The sequence below is a fragment of the Pituophis catenifer genome, unplaced genomic scaffold (genome assembly GCF_029215685.1).
Source record: "Pituophis catenifer annectens isolate HBS135680 unplaced genomic scaffold, rPitCat1.0.hap2 SCAF_4, whole genome shotgun sequence".
Taxonomy (NCBI): domain Eukaryota; kingdom Metazoa; phylum Chordata; class Lepidosauria; order Squamata; family Colubridae; genus Pituophis; species Pituophis catenifer.
The window spans coordinates 28,706,188-28,723,684 of record NW_027256884.1 but is presented as its reverse complement, the minus strand read 5'-3'; positions in this window follow the sequence as shown (position 1 = coordinate 28,723,684).

The window sequence follows — 17,497 nt, the reverse complement described above, 5'->3', positions numbered from 1 at the left end:
GTGGCTGAATAAAGCAGGTCCATATTTAGAATTAAAGGCAGCAAATAGCAGGTATACTTGCTTAAGCAGAAATTTATCATCATTATCAAAATTAGTTTTCTAACCTGGAAATTCAACCTTCAGATCTTCGCTACCCTAAAATGTTCTTTATTTTAGCAGCTAGGAATAGCATTCTTCACGAAAAGTATATTACAGACTGAACAGTAGTCTGGTACAAGAATAGGTCAACCTACTTGTTAAGATAATTGCTAAGACTTTTTAAATGTTGCTTTATCATTATCCTATCTCTGCAAATTTCTCTCTGCAGCTGCAGATAATATATTTCATGAAAATTGATTTGCTTCATCCAGTTATTCACTCATTCCCAAAATAATTATCATCCCTATTTCAGAATTATCACTTGACTCCACTATCTGGGATTATGTTTGAAATGATTATTGGGTGAAAATCCCAGCCTTAATATTTGCCACTTTGTTAATTACCCAGAGTCATTGGAAGCAAAAGAACCCCATTTATAGTGACAATGCCCAGAATCTGATTTGTTTGGAGCTGTCCCCATATGATCTGGTGAAATGTACTGATAAATCTATTAAAACCTATATTTCTATTAGCTTTGATACCTACTTAAAGAATATTTTAATTATTGAAGAAGTATGAAAAACATGCCTCTCTTCATGGTAACGTGATCTAACTTTTCTGCACATGAATTATGCTCTCATTATTGAAACCTTCCTCCTTTCACTGTTTCTAGGCTTTAACTGTGGCTTTGATTTTTAAAAGCCTCTTGTAACTGCTGATGATTTAACAATTGTTTAGTTAATAATGAGAAAATAATTAGACTGAAAATGTGATTCAGTTTTGGAACCCAAGAGTAACCCTTTGAAACTAGCCAAAACATAATACTTCAGTGTGTTCAATTAAAAGCTGAGAGGATGTAATAAAGACTTTTGGAGATATGAGAAAAGTCTTGAGAGCCTATCTTTAATATTATTTAATCATCTTTTCTCCTTCACCATCAGTACATCTCAGCCAACATAAGGCGCTCTGATCATCTGTCCTGGTGTTATGGGTATCCATTATATCCAGGCATCATTTATATTAAGGCATATGCATATTCAATTAAGCCTGCATTAAAAAAAGCTACAGAATGCAATTGGAAGTAGCTTCTTGTTCTTAACCTTAAACTAATATTAATCTTAAACAAATATAGATGACTGTTTTCATCAATTAAGATTCTCTTTAAAAAAAAAAAACTAACAACCAATATACACATAGCCATGATTCAAAGACCTTCAACGGGTGCCTGCAAATGTCACAATATATAATTATCTTAAAATAATATGTGCTCTAAATTGATTGGCCTACATCTGATCTAACATTTTCCACATGACATTTGATAAAACTGGGTTCTACAAAGAACCCAATGGATCCTGCACAATCATTTGATCATTGCTTGGTCAACTAAAGGTTTAGTAGCGGCATAAATTTTTCATTCTGCTATGGCATCAGGATGTGGACATCAGTGGCTAGGATGAATAACTGTAATATTTACATCCTTTTACCCGTTTCTAGGTAAACTGTAAGAAGTAAGTCATGTGAAAGCTCTAATACTAATTTTCAATTTTGGAATGTTGTAGGTTGTTTGTCTGTTTACAGTCATAGCTTCCTTCAAATGCTTGATCTTGACCTGACAATTGTTGGAAGAGATTATTTTACTTACCCAAGAATGTTTTGCAACTTCTGGATTTACATAAAAAGAAAAATACCAATTTATAAATGAAAGATAATACGATAATTTGTTAGAAAATGCAATGGCTTCTTCTTCATTACCTTTGGTTCAAACAATCTATATAAATGTTCTGTTTCTATGCAAAAAGAGAAGGAACATCATCATCTTATGGCAGATAAATTCATCAGGTTTCCATCACCCCTAGATATTTATTTATTTATTTGTTTGTTTATTTATTTATTTATTTATCAAAATTGCAATATAAGAAAGTTCTACCCAAAAGAATGTAGTATACCTGAATAATGCTATAAAGGGGTATTGTCTGGAATTGCTTTTTATTTTTTGTTCTGGCAGAATTCCCTAAAAAGAATTGGCAACTGCAGAACCTAAGCAGAATCCACATTTGCTTTAAACCACTTTGATTGACCTGTTCAACATACAGAGTTTCAATCCCAGTTGATTAAAATGGTGATCCAAGGTGAAAAATGAACAAAGAAAACAGATTTTGAAAAGCATCATCCATCACTTGGATGACAGAAAGTCATATTTTCAACAAGAAGCTCTTTTTTTTTGAGGGGGGGGGAAGAAAAAGATCTGATGAGGTGGATATGTGTCTTTTATAATAAGAAAAAATAAATCAGTTTCATTTTCTTTCAGTTTCTCATTTCCCAATCTTAAATCTCTTTGGTTCCATTGACACAACCATTTATAAGATTTTAAAAAGCCATTCCACATTTAAAAAATCCACACTTTTTTCCCTTTGTTTTCTAGTATGGATTTTTCTTAATATACACACTTTTCAATGTAATACATTTATGAGAGAGAGGGGGGGGGAGAGAGGGAGGGAGGGAGGGAGGGAGGGAGGGAGAGAGAGAGAGAGAGAGAGAGAGAGAGAGAGAGAGAGAGAGAGAGAGAGAGAGAGGGAGAGAACTTTTTCCTAAGACACTTAGAGGCTTATACCTAATACAGATAGTTAAGATTTCTGTAGCCCTCAGAATAGGGCATAGAGGTGTCCTAGTTTTGACCAGTCTGAGAACTCATGAGAATCTTACCCTAAATACTTGCCTACACCTGTGTCTGTTTTGCTAAGTATGCCTTCTTTCTTCATATGAATCCCATTGTTGTTTTTGAATTTGTCATCTCCTTGCTTTTCAGCATACATTAAATATGAGCCAACAGTGTGCTGCAGCTGCCAAAAAAATCCCAAAGCAATCCTAACAGAGGCATTAACAGAGGGATAGACTCAAGATCATGTGAAGTATTAGTACTACTTGATAAAACTTTAGTAAGACCACACTTGGACCACTGCATCCAGTTTTGGTCACCACAATATATAAAAGATGTTGAGACTCTGGAAAGAATGCAGAGAAAAGCAACAAAGATGATTAGGGGCCTGGAGACTAAAACATATGAAGAATGGTTGCAGGAACTGGGTATGCCTAGTCTAGTGAAAAGAAGGACTAGGGACAACATGATAGCAATGGTCCAATATTTTAGGTGCTTCTCACAAACAAGAAAGTCAACCAATTTATTAAAGTACCAAAAGACAAGACAAGAAGCAATAGATAGAAACTAATCAAGGAGTGAAGCAACTTAGAACTAAGGAGAAATTTCCTGACATTGAGAACAATTAACCAGTGGAATGGCTTGCCTTCAGAAGTTGTGGGTTTTAGCAGGTTCTGACCAGTTCTGGAGAACTGGTAGCAGAAATTTTAAGTAGTTCGGAGAACCGGTAGTAAAAATTCTGACTGGTCCTGCCCCCATCTATTCTCTGCCTCCCAAGTCCCAGCTGATTGGGAGGAAAGGGGGATTTTGCAGTAACCTTGAGTGGGGTGGGAATGGAGATTTTACAGTATCTTTCCCCTGCCATGCCCACCAAGCCACGCCCACCAAGCCATGCCACGCCCACTAAGCCACACCCACCAAGCCACACCCACAGAACCGGTAGTAAAAAATTTTGAAACCCACCACTGGTGCTTTGTCACTGAAGGTTTTTAAGAAGAGACTGGGCAGCCACTTGTTTGAAATGATATAGGGTCTTCTGGTGAGCAGAAGGTTGGACTAGAGGACTTCCAAGTTCCTTCCAACTCTATTATTCTGTTCTGTTGATTGTCACTGTATCTCTGAATGGTCAAAAGCCCTTGCTTGGCATACAGTTAAACTTTTAAACTATATATTCTGAAAAAGAAGTCAGAAATCAGCTATTTCTTTTACCTTTTTATTTCTTTTTAGAATTTTATCTGTTTGTATTTCTATCTCCTATCGCTTTCTTTATCTCCTTTTTCTATCTATTTCTCTCTCTCTTTTTTTATATATATAATTTTTATTAATATATTCTATACACTAATACACAAATAAAATATACAATCCTGCCACCATGGTATAATATGATTACATTGTCCATAAGTATATCTATTTCTCTTTTTGATCATTTACTTTTTATTGGTTTTTATGTTTTATAAAAATAATAAAGCTATATTTAAAAAGAATGGAACAAACAATTTTTAGTTTGAAAGCTATCAATGATGACTTTTTGGCTAGAGGGAAATGGGGAAGTAACATCATTTACTAATCAATAATCGCTATACTAATGATTGTAACACTCGACCCCATTAAATCTGGAAGGGGAAAATGTTATCTGCATATCATGGACTACAATTTTGATGTAGTCTATTCTTGAATTAGTGGGGCTGCATCAGGGGTGGGCTGCTGGGGTTTGCAAGGGTTCGGGAGAACCTCTAGCTAAGATTCTGTGCAGTTCAGAGAACCCCAAATCTCACTCCTAGCTGGACCCGCCCACCCCTCCCAGGAGTCCCCACGTGGCCCATTTTGGATGCAGGTAAGTGTAGGGCACACCCGGAGGCTCAGGGAGGACAAAAAACAGGCCTACCGGAAGTTCAGGAAGACTGGAAAAAGGCCCATTACCAGCCTCCAGATGGCCTCCAGAGCCTGGGAAGGTTGTTTTCACCCTCCCGGAGGCTCAAAGAAAGTTTCTGGAGCCCAGGGACAACAAAAATGCCCCCCACTGTGATACAGGAGGCCAACTAGGCCATGCCCACCATGGCCATGCCCACCCAGCAACCGGGCAGAGAACCCCTTGCTAACATTTTTGAAGCTCACCCCTGGGCTGCATAAAGAATTTGAAGAGTGTTGACTTCCTTACAAGACAAAACAAGTACTCAATGCATCCATTAAATTCTTCATACTCCTAATTTCCCCAATGTCAACTTAATGCTATGTAAATGTAGTAGGATAACAAAATGGAGATAACTCTAAAGGTCCAATTTCATTAGGTTGCCATTTAATCCATAGGTGTTCCCAGTCTTGCCCCTTAGTCTAATCCTGAATTGTAAATTTAAAAAGATTTAGCCCTGCCAAGACAAAGGTGGATTTTGCTGCACTTGTACTGAGAGAGCCTGAGTTTAGATAAGAAGATAAATTCATTCAGGACAGATCTAGTTAAGCACGTTGAGCTGAATTAATAGTGGATAATAGTCTCCATTCCATGCTAAGCAAATTGTGCAATTAAGAGAGACACACTGTTGTTTGCATCACTTGATGGACATAAAACAGATGGAACCAAGTCAAACATATTCAACTTCCCTATGTCAATTTGAATAATCGCTGGCAACTAAAAAATCAGCCATGCTATGTACTCTTGCCATGTGCTTTGCCAAACAACCCATTTTAAATAAAAATCCTGGTCACAGATGGAGCATTTGATTTGTCTTGTTTTGTTGCATTTCATATTATAGATCTTTTTCATATTATAGTAATATGCAACATTTGGTTTGTCCATTCCAGCCACAATTCTTTTGAGTGGTTCAAGAATGCCACTACTTAAGAGATTCAATGAATTGCCAAAAGTCATTTTGCCAATGTAATAACCTGAATGGAGATGAAACCCTATTAAGGGAAATTCTAGAGACAATAATTTTGTTAAGGCATCAAGATAGTGAGTCACAATAAATGCTAAATAATTGATGAATGAAGTTACAGATAATGCTTGCTCTTATAAGATGTATGTTATTTTTATTATTATTATTATTATTATTATTATTATTATTATTATTATTATTATTATTATTACAGTTGAGTAGCTTGATTTAAATCTATTTTTATAAAATAACTATTTAATTTAATTCAATTTAATACATATTCCAAAATAGGCAGTTGTAATGGTCAATTGGTTAATAAAAACAAAATCCCAAGAAGACAAGACATCAGACAAAAATCACAATATGAGTAAAGAGAGGATATTAAAATTACAGATTGTTAAAATAGTTAATCTGAATAAAGACAATGTTATAAAAGTTATATTACAAAAAGTATGTTAAAAATAGGAATGTCTGCAGCTAACTGAGCAACATATATATAAAAAGCTTTGATCAGATAGATGGAGCTCCCATCTTAACATTTTTAGCAGGCACACCCCCACAGATATACATTGTGAATGCAACTGCTACAAACCTGAACAGTTCACAGAATTAGTGAATTGTGGCCAGATACATTTCAACATGCTTCTTTTTCTTTAGTGGCAACTTGACACTGCCTAATTGATTCATTCAATTTCAATATTTTCAGAGTGAATTCTGGGTGATATTTTAGCATTCAGGTCAAGACCATAATTCAGTCAAATAAAAAGAAAGCAAAGGGCAAACAAATGCTTTAGTAAGGAACAAAACTTTCACAATATTCTATTCTTTCATAGACTTGAACATGGCAAAATTATATTTCATATTGTCCGATGATATTTATTTACGTTTCATTTTCTACTGAACAATTAAATAAAATAGCAATCCACCAGCATATGTGTCAGCCAAGCCTGGACAAGTTATAAGGCTAGCATGAAAGTTTCCCAGCCCAGATGTTTTCCCCACTGATCCCCACTGGCAGGTGTTGATCTGGAATGTGATGTTCTTGAGATCATATTGCTGTCTAACTGAGATGGCAACAACTTGGGCAGCTGCAGCCAGTATGAGATTACACAGTGATGAACTTGGAGAATGATTTCTAAACTGTGTCAGCAAACCCTGGGATATTTCTAAACTTGAATAATATTATTTGGATGTCTGAATTTATCCCTGTTGTTCTTGTTATTTTTTAAAAATCCTCTGCCAGTTTATTCTCCAAACTACAGTTCTCTTGAATGCTTGTTTCTACCCTTTTAAAGCCACTTGAGACAGTGGGTATACATCTACATGGAAGAATTGAATTAAAAAATTCAGCCCTATAAAATCTTAATTCATGGCCCTGTAAATCAAATACCCTCATTATTTTTGGAGAATCACCCACTTTTTTAAGGCAGACCAAACATCAAAACATCAAAAGTACAATTTCAAGTCTAGTAAACCAAAACCTCCTATTTCTTTGGCATCTTGCAATCATTTATATCTAATTTGGGGGCATGCGTAGAGGGTCAAAAACGGGATGTAATGATGTCCCGATGGGTGGGCGGAGCCTCCCGCCGACGGTGCTACCGGTTCGTGCAAGCTGGATAGATCCAGCTGGATTTCACTGCTGATTTGCCATTGTTTAAGTGGAGTTGCTGGTTATAAGTATTGGTAATAAGTATATAGCCAACTTATAACTGGTATCTCCCTTCATGAGCACCATAATATCACAAATGGGTCTACTAAATTCTGTTCATAATCAAATGATACTGCACCCTCTGTATAAGTCAGCTATCCCTGATAATCTCTATACATAATATTGTGTTTCTAATATCTCTTTAGATTCTGTAGTATTTAAGTCTAGCTATGATCAATCAAAATTAAGCATATTTCTCTGTTCAAAATTACTGAAACCTATTGCCAAATATTCAAGAACATAAGTACATAGAAGTCTCTTTAAAAAGTTTGTGCAAGATCTTAGCAATAGAGGCATCTGCATATGAACTTTCTCAAAAAAGATTTCTAAGCATTAGCTTTTGAAATGGATGGGCAACATATGGGTACCAAAGGCAGTATGACATAATAAAGCTAACTGCTTTTAAGCCTATTTTGATATTACACTGTTTTTCATGCAAAGTGGTGGGAAATTGTGTGTCCACCTTTCAGTATTTGTAGTCACAATATTGGGTGCTGAGGCTTTAGGTTGTCTACTCTGAAATTTAGAATCTCTACTACTTGTGCTGATTTCTTAGTTTATAATTTCTAAAGTTTTGAAAAATATCTCTGGAAGGCATGATTCAGCTGAAATTCAGTATGCTTCTCTGTCAAAGAGACTCGATTTATTAAAGATGTGTGCAACTCTCTCAATGAAATTAATGGGGCTTAAAATTGCTTTGGGTGAATTGCACTTTGTGGATTTAATAATTGTTGTGAGCTGCCTTGAGGCTGGAACTGGTACATGAGAAAAGAAAACAGTCAAGGGAATGCAAACAAAAGTTAATAGGAAAAGGTGAGATTTTGTTGAATTTCCATTTAGGAAGAACTGAATCAAAACTCATAGATATCATTGAAAATAAGACAAAAGGGGTTTAAGGGCCATAGTTTGCTTTCTGAATCAACCAATTGAGAAATAGTCTTACTTTTCATTTCTTTTTCTTGCAACATATTAAAGGATACACCAAAAGTGTTGAAGGATTATTTATTTTATGAGTTTCATATCATATGAAACCTTGCTCTAGCATAAAAATATATTCTGTATTACTTTTATCTAAAAATTTATAAAAAAAACTAATTGTTTGAGGGTTACAGCCAAAGTGTCTTTAATACTTCTAACTGCTATGAGGAATTCTCAAACAAATAAGGGGAGCTGTCAAAAATGGGATTGCTTCCAATTTTACTGCACTTTAATGGTTTGAATGAAAACATAAGTACCTGTCTGAATGAGTGGATTTTCTTTAGTCACTGAAGACTGCGAGTTATTTTCTGATCATTCAAAGGTAATTGGCCATCAGTTTAAACTTTCATGGGAACTTTATCGACCAATTCAGGTCGTTTAAAAAAGGTGATATTTTTGGTGAGATTGCTTAACTCTTTTACCAAAGTACACCTGTGACTCTCTGCCAATTTTTGATATAAATGTGAGTATGATTCATATGATTTCCAACACTGATTTCATATGTGATGCTTTTAACTAACCAATTGCCTGTAGCTATATCAATGTCAGGCAAGAGAACGTGAGAAAAAAGAATTAAGAACTATATTCAGACTGCAGCTGTAGCTCAATGTTACAATGTACTATGTGTTTTCCATGTAGCAGTCCCAGCTCCTAAATTAAATTCCACATATTTATAGTAAAAAGACATGAGGGAGGTTGGGGCTATCTCAGTGATTTTCATTTTACCTTTTAAACTTTCTTTTATAATATTTTCTATAGCGAAAAGAGGGAAAACTAAGTGAATTTTGGAATGAATTAAAACTTTGCCTCATAACAGCCAAGAAAACAAACCAACAGATCATCAAAAATTCTCAGAGTTCTCAGTTTAGGCACAAAGGGCCAGGCTCATAAGATCCTCCTTCAAACACATTATGCAAAGACCTAGCTCTCTGGCTCTAATGCTGGGAAATAGTCAAACCTTCAAAGACAAGACAACAGTCAGCAGTAAGGTGAATGGACTCAATAATAATAGTGACAGGTGCATCCCGGGAGACCCGAAAGACCAGATTAAGGACAGATCATCATGGAGAAAGTCTCTCTATGCGATTCCACAAAGGTCGACACCATCTTGATGGCATATAATATACCAATCAAATCTTTGCCTAGCTTTTCCTACACTTGGATGTAGGTAGCTTTGTCTCATTCATTTGAGAAATTAAATAAATTTTCCATAAAAAAGGGAATGACAAATCACTTTCTAATATTATCCAAAAAAACAACAACCCTGCATTCCAGTATGGAAACAGGAAGCTGAGTTCAATTTCAGAACAAGTAGAAGCAAATCAGACTTTGAAGCTGTTTAAAAAGTTATGTAAAAATTGTGAACACTCACAGTGCGTGGTTATTTACAATACATACATATTCACATGCATTGCCAAACATGCCAGCAAGAGAACAGAGATTGCTGTTTTATGGAACTTTATATTAGATGTCATGTAGCTATGAATTTGTGTATCCTGTTATATGATTTCTTGAAGTGCATATGCAAATTCATAATCTAAAATGCTGGCAGTCAACAGACTGGAATAGCCGCTGGCTGCTTACACATTGATATGAATCACTGAACATCCTAAACTTTCAATGTTCTATGCAAAATTATTTGGTATCGGAGATTATTATTGACCATTTATATTCAACCCTTTTTTTTCAGACAGCTGAAGCTGTCCACTGATCCTTTTTACATTAGTGAAAACTTTATTTAATAGGCTGAACTATTAAAAAGTTACAAACAAAAGCCATGTAATGAGCTTCAGAAAACATTGGGAATGATGGGCTTGTCAAAGAAATGGTTGTCATAAAAATGTGATTTATCTGTTTTAGGAAAAGCAATATTTTGTACTAATCAAAAGATGCAGCAATTTTTGTTACTATTGCAGAGATTCTGTGATTTTTGCAGTAATATCTGGCATTTTTCATATTATAATAATATTGGTAAATGAGTGACTATTGATAAGCATAAAATATAAGATAGATTTTTCATTTTTCTCTCTTCTTAGCTTGTATTTTTAGTTTGTACTTTTAGGGTTTTTTTTCTTTTTATCCTTAAGATTATGATTATGCATTTTTTTAAATATAAAAATTATACTTTAAAAAAGAAATGGTAGGGTTGGCACTACATTCATTGGCACAAAGTTTCCTTGTACTATAGGAAAACAGCAAGGAATAAATTATACATATTGTGAACTTGTGCACAATGTCCTAACATCTCATGGGGCTATGAGTAAGATTGAACTAGAGCTGCATTTGAAAGTTGGTCTGTTCTCAGCAGCTGCCAAGTCAATTATTCTGATAGTTGGATTACTAAAATAAGTGGTGGAGATTTTGCAAGGTAGCAATAGAGGAGCCTAGAATCTATCAAGTGCCTTACATCAGTTATTAAATTGATCTCTTGAGTGGGCTGTACTAAGAAACATGATTCTTGGGGTTTCTAAATAGCAACAGATCTAAGAAGAGCTGCTGCTGAAATTGGAAGACATAAAAAGATAATGTGGCTAGAAGAACTATCAAAGCCAGTTTTAATGGCACAGCACAAGTCTTTTTAATGAAAACTTAGCAACTATTAGTAGGAATAGTAGAATCCAATCTGATGATAGGAAAGGAATTGCCTATCCCAAACAAACATGATCTTTGTTGGAAGAAAGTAAACACATGCCTATATGTAAATTATGATGGAAGGGACATGAGCAGGGGTGAAATTCAGCAGGTTCTAACAGGTTCTGGAGAACCAGTAGTGGAAATTTTGAGTAGTTCTGAGAACCGGCAAATACCACCTCTGGTTGGCCCCAGAGTGGGGTGGGAATGGAGATTTTGCAATATCCTTCCCCTGGAGTGGGTGGGAATGGAGATTTTGCAGTATCCTTCCCCTGCCATGCCCACCAAGTCATGCCCACCAAGCCACATCATGCTCACCAAGCCACGCCCACAGTACTGGTAGTAAAAAAAATTGAATTCCACCACTGGACATGAATCTTATTCTGACCAGGGAGGGAGAGAAAACAGCACTGTTGAGCTGCTTTTTAATCCATTCAGACCACAAGGGCACCAGGTCTTAGTTAATGGATTCCCATCTAATATTGCAGAAGGTAAAGCACTGAAAACAAGACTGTGCTTGGCAAACAAGACTGAATAAATCATTTGCAGTTATAAAGGGTTTTCCAGTTGGAAACTACCACTGGTAATTGGCTAGAGATCGCATGTCTCTTTGCTGTGTTATTTTTGAAAATTCATTCATTTAGTTGTAAATGATTCTAAAAGTAGAGGTGGTGGAGAAAAGAAAGTGAAGATCTGATGGCATAAGTCAATTAAATGTTTATTTATTTAATTAATTAATTAATATACACAAAAATCTTACAAAAAGGGACTCTGTTCTGACCCAGCTCCCCAAACACATATGATATGAACTCAAAAGATTCCTTTATTAGGAATGCCGGCAGTCCTGGCAAACAGTTTCTCTCGCAGGCTAACAAGTCTGCCCGGCCGGAAGAAGAATAGTTGTCTGCCACACCCATTCATCTCTGCCCCCTGCCTTTTATCCACAGAGCTAGGTGGGGCCTCATTAATAGCGGTGGCTCTTCCTTCCCCAGAATCGGCTCAGGGCTTTCCACTGCTCTCCCCTTCTCTGTCTTCTGTGCAGCCGCACACTAGGCACTGGACCCAGCTGTTCCTCTTCTTCCCCATCAACCACCTCCAGACTTGGAGGCTGTTGACTCTCCATCTGAAGGCTGACGGATGGCCCAAGCTACGCCTCTGTCTCTCTCTCTGCCAGCTCCATTCTCTGCCAGCTCCATTCTCTCTTCCCCCTCAGAGCTCCCAGGTTGTTCTGATGCTGACCCTGACTCCCACGCCTCCTCCTCCTCCTCCTCCTCCTCCTCCTCCTCCTCCTCCTCCTCCTCCTCCTCCTCCTCCTCCTCTGATTTGGCTGCTGGAGGGGCTGGCAGCTGACAGGCCACAACAGACTCTGAGTTTAAATGTTTAACTTTCCTTCTTGATGAAAAAGCATGAGAGAGAATGTATAGTCCCAATGAACTATTAGGGAACCAAAGTTTAAATCAGTAAGAGACTCAACAAATACAAGTTCTCAACTCTAAAGGGGTCATTCAGTTTTCATACAAATGAAAGCATGGGACCTAGAGGAGTGTGCATAGAAACTTGGACTGAACAGTGTCTACAGGCTTTAGCCTACTTTAGTCTGCTTCACTGTAGGCTCATACCTGAGCACCATACAACTGGCAGGGGTATCTTTACTCTTCTTAGAATGGGGGAAAAGCCCAGGATTGCTGCAGCAGTGGTGAAACATTTGGCAGGGATGAATCTAATTTCAAAAATTACATCCAGGAATTTAAAAGCTCAAATTCTTTCAATTCTATAACTCCCAATTATCAATTATTCCAAATATCATCCAGAGTTATTTCCGGTGACTTGATCTTCCAAAGAAGATTTATATTTTGGTATTTGGAGTCATTGATTGCAAGTCCTTCTGCTTTACTACAGCCTGCACACTTCATGTAAGACCTACTTTAGATTTTCCCCCTTTTCAGTTGGTTAATTCATTTGAGAATCTCTGAATGGAGAGCTAGAAGCGGAGAAGCTGATCTAATGTGACATCTCATATAATGACTGGCGGATAAATGAGGAGGAGTCCTATAATCTATGATAAAACTCTTTCCATCTAGCAGCTGGCATCCTAGCCTTCAAATATTGTTTCCCCTTGCACAATGAGCAGACAAATTAGCTTCCCAAATAGGGAGGTATTCTTATCTTTTGCAGTCTGAAAAAGGCAACCAATTTGTTTGGAAAATGGCTTGTTTTTATAAAGCATTTTCTCTGATAAGGCAAGTCATTGATTTCTTATACCCAGTCAATTGTTCCAGCTGTACATTTTAAAGTCTATCAGTTATTTTGCCTTAACAATCTTGGTCAAATCAAGATGCCAAAGACTCTGAGACATTTTTTTTAGCCTATTGAAAAGGTGTTACTAGTGGCTGGATGGCTCTGACAGTTAGGGCTTTTGTGGGGTTTAAAGTTGCTAGCAGGTGTTCCCAAGGCCAGCAGAACTCATCTGAGGATAATGAAAGTGGCATTGACTATGCACACTTTGCCCTCCACTGACCTCTGAGGCTGATTCTATTCTATACCTATCCTCATTGCTCCTAATATGGAGTTGGCTGAGTGGGCAGAAGCTAGAGGCTAGAAAGAGTAATCAAACGGTCCCTGTCTGGTCATTCAACTTTAAATGTAACTGTCATATTAAATAATCTGTGGGAAGGCAACACAAAAGAAATATTATGTGATTGTTAGCCACACCCCACTCCAGCATATGAAGTCATCATTGGATTCACGTTTGGTCAGGCCATTAATAGCAGAGATGGAAACTTTCGTGCTGAGCGGTCATATTGCTGTCTGGTTCCTTGGAAGAATATTCTATAGTAGGAGATAATTGCTAAAGTGGGAAAAAGACTCCATCTGTGGACCAATTCTGGGATTAAAATCATCAGCCCTAATTATGTGCCTGTTTGGATCAGTGGTGAAATCTGAAAATTGTTGCTACTGGTTCTGTGGGTGTGGCTTGGTGGTCATGTGACTGGATGGGTGTGGCCAACTTGGCGTCACATACGTTACTCACTGTTAGAGTCAGGAGCTGCACATTCTGAAGCACATTCTGCCCTTCTGAAGCCCCCAACGCTTTGAGTTTCCCTCCGCCATCTGGCTTGACTGCCCAAACGAATCTCAGAGCCTTTTGACCTGCTCCACATCCTGTAGGGCCACGCATCCCCACACCAATCCTCCATACAAACTGCCCGCCCCATTTCTGCAAAGGCAGAGCCCCCCATGCAGGGCAATTAAAAGAGGGGAGGGGGATGCTGCAGAAAAGACCGCCTTCCACCCGTGCCTCCTGTGCCGGCTCCGCAGGGCTTGGGGCTCTGAAGCAGCCCACTGGATTCCCACCCAGCCACCTGCCTGCTCTCTTTGACCACCAGCGCCACTCCAGGAAGACCTGGAGAGTCCAGCACTCCAGGGGAAGGAGGCTCAGCAACGCCACCAGTTCCCAGTGATGAAGAAGTAGAGTGAGAGGGGTGGAAGCCCTGCCTGCGAGGAGATGGCCAGGCCCAGCCACACCACCACAGAGCCCACAGCGCTTTTCCTTTGGCCTGGGCAACAGCATTTACCCGGGCTTGGCGCTCCCTTGCCTGCCACCCTCATTCTCGCTGCCCTCTCTCCCCCACCTGGCTGCAGACATCTGCCTTCTCGAAGCAACTTCCCGAAGAAATCCCACCGCTGTTCACTTTTGTTTCACGGTGGGAGAAGGAAGAAAGCGAATGGCAGCAACACAGCGGTGCTCTTGGAGGGCAGGACCCGAGTCAGAGGGGAAGGCAAGCAGGTGGCAGTTGGCCCCACTGAAGCCAAGTGTGCCAGGCCCAAAAGGCAAGCAACTCGCCATGTCCCTCCGAGAAGCCGAGCGCAGCAGATCTCCCTCCCCCCCCACTGCCAGTGTTGGCCTTACCTTCTGGACCCTCAGCTGGCATACTCAGCATGCCCAATGGAGCCAGCGCATTGGTAAGGCTGATGGCAGGTGGCCTTTGGTGGAGATGCAGCCACTGCTCTGGGACTGCGAGGGGCACCACCACCGCGATGGTGCTGTGGGAGGGCAGGCGGATGTCCCGGTCTCTACCAAGGGCTGCCTGCCCATCTACTGGCCAGGTTGGGCTGAATGCAGACCTCAGAAGGCAAGTGGGCATGGGGGACTGCTGGGAAGGCAGTGTGGAAGGCAGGCAAGCATGGCAGGGCTGTGGGGAAGGGAGTAGGCTGCAGCCCTGCCATGCTTGCCTGCCTTCCATGTGGCCTTCCACTTGCCTGTCTTCGCAAGCTGGCCATAGGGATGCGGGGAAGGCAGAGTGGAAGGCAGGCAAGCATGGCAGGGTGGCAGGGAAGGGAGTAGGCTTCCCTGCCTTCCACGTGGCCTTCCGCTTGCCTGCCTTTGCAAACTGGCCACAGGGATGCCGGGAAGGCCGCATGGAAGGCAGGGAAGCATGGCAGGACTGCGGGCCACAGACCAGTTCGGGGGGGGGGGGGTGGCCAGCCAGCGATTGCTACCAATTTGGTGAACCAGTCCCAATATCTGCTACCAGTTCTCCCAAACCTGTCCGAACTGGTAGCATTTCACCCCTTGTTTGGATGTTCCTAGATAAGTGTACATGGATATTTTTCCAGTTTATCCAAATATTTTTTGAGTATCAATTCAAATTGAGTATATTGGCCTGTGTGGACAAAGATAAACGTTAATGATTAAAAATCCTTGACCAGACAAATTTATTATGGATGCTAAAACTAACTCCTTGCACCATTCAAATTGGTTACTTGTTATTGTTACCAATAGTTTTTGGACATCAGTGTGCAAAGGCCCCTGTCAAGCACAAACAGTTAGGTACATATGTAATGGTTCAAAGTTACTGATTTATTGCTCAAGCCTGTGCACAGGAATCTTCTTAGCACCTCAAACACAACCTCTGGGAATTCCCTTTGTGGCTTTGACGGAAGGTGCAATGAATTGCAGAGCCAAAGGATGGCTTGAGAGGCCCATCCTTTAGATGCACCTTAAAGATCTGGTTCTTTTCTCAGGTGCTACATTATGTGGTTCTGAGGAGATTTTATTGATGCGTTGGTGCCATTTCTCAACCTCGATGGCTTGTAGATGTATGGACTTCAACTCCCAGCATTCCCCAACCAACATGCTGGCAAGGAATTATGGGAGTTGAAGTCCATACATTTTCAAGTCACCAAGGTTCAGAAACTCGGTATTAGAACCTAGATTATCACTTACTTTGTTTTTATTGAATGAGATGTGTTTTTAAGTTGCATATCTTCCAGAGGTATTATGAGTTGGGAGGGCTTATAAATTTGATTTATAAATGAATATAAATGGTGCAGAAAAAACCAAATTGTCTCATTGTGTAGTGCGATGTAGATTTGGAGCATATTCTGAAAGTTATAAGCATTCATCTGCAGATATTTTATCATTTGAAATGATCAGCATTAGCACAAGAAAACAATGGTTGCACTCAAAAACTATGCATAAGCATATCTGGTATTTCTTTTACAATTCTACAAAATATTTTATATATGTATGCTAGGGTGGAGGAGAAAGAGATGGTTTTCTTCTACTTTTAAGAACTGTTAGAGTTGTACTGCAATTGATTTTTATGTTAAAGGAATTTATTTCAGCCATATATAGGTGAATAGAATTTCACATTAGACCTTTAAGTCAACAATATATTTCTTTGCTTATGGAAAAACCCTTTCTTTGACAAGCTAAACCATGATGTGCTCTTTTTTGAAAACAAAAACCCGATGATCAAAAACATTCAAATAAAAAGTATTAATGAATAAATCAAGTACAGTTTTTTCTAGTATCTACTTTGGTAGTGTCCCATGCATTCCAAAAGGCAGGGAAGGAGAAAGAAAAAAAATAGAGAAATTTTGCATAGTATAATTGGAAACAAAGAAATCATTCAGAAAGTTTAAAGGGTGGGTAAAATACATTCCAGAAGAAAGGTTAAGACCCCAGTTGGGTAATGAATGCCTCCACAATAAACACCCAACCCACATGATCCAACTGGAGTTGCCATTGTACTCTTGTGCTAAAGATTGGAAGAACGGACAAAAAAATAAATTGTATAAGTCTTTCCAATCCTATTTGTCATCACAGGTAAGCTGCTCCTTAGTTTTACCCAGTCAACATTTCACAATAGTCTGTGACCTAATTCACTGAGGAATGTGAACTCATACCAGCCTCTTTTATTCATTGCAGAGAGCAGAAACAGAGGCAGAGAAATGAAATAGACGTCATGCGTTGATACCCTTTTTTTCATCAATTTTATGCTGATCTGGATCCATTTTTTCATAGGCAATTTCTACCGAGAGATGACAGCCAATCAATTTTTGAGAGGCTTGGATTTCAAGTTGAATTATGGCACTTGAGGAAACTGAAACTTTCGTTGAAATGCCTAGACAACCAAATGAAATGTCATCAATTTGTCCTTTTAAGGAGAGGGGGGAAAAAAACCCACAACACTTTAGTAGAACCCCAGGCTGCACAGCTTGTCACCATTAAGGCCCAAATTCAGAATCCACCATGCCTGAAAGGTGCTTCAAAGAATGATCTTG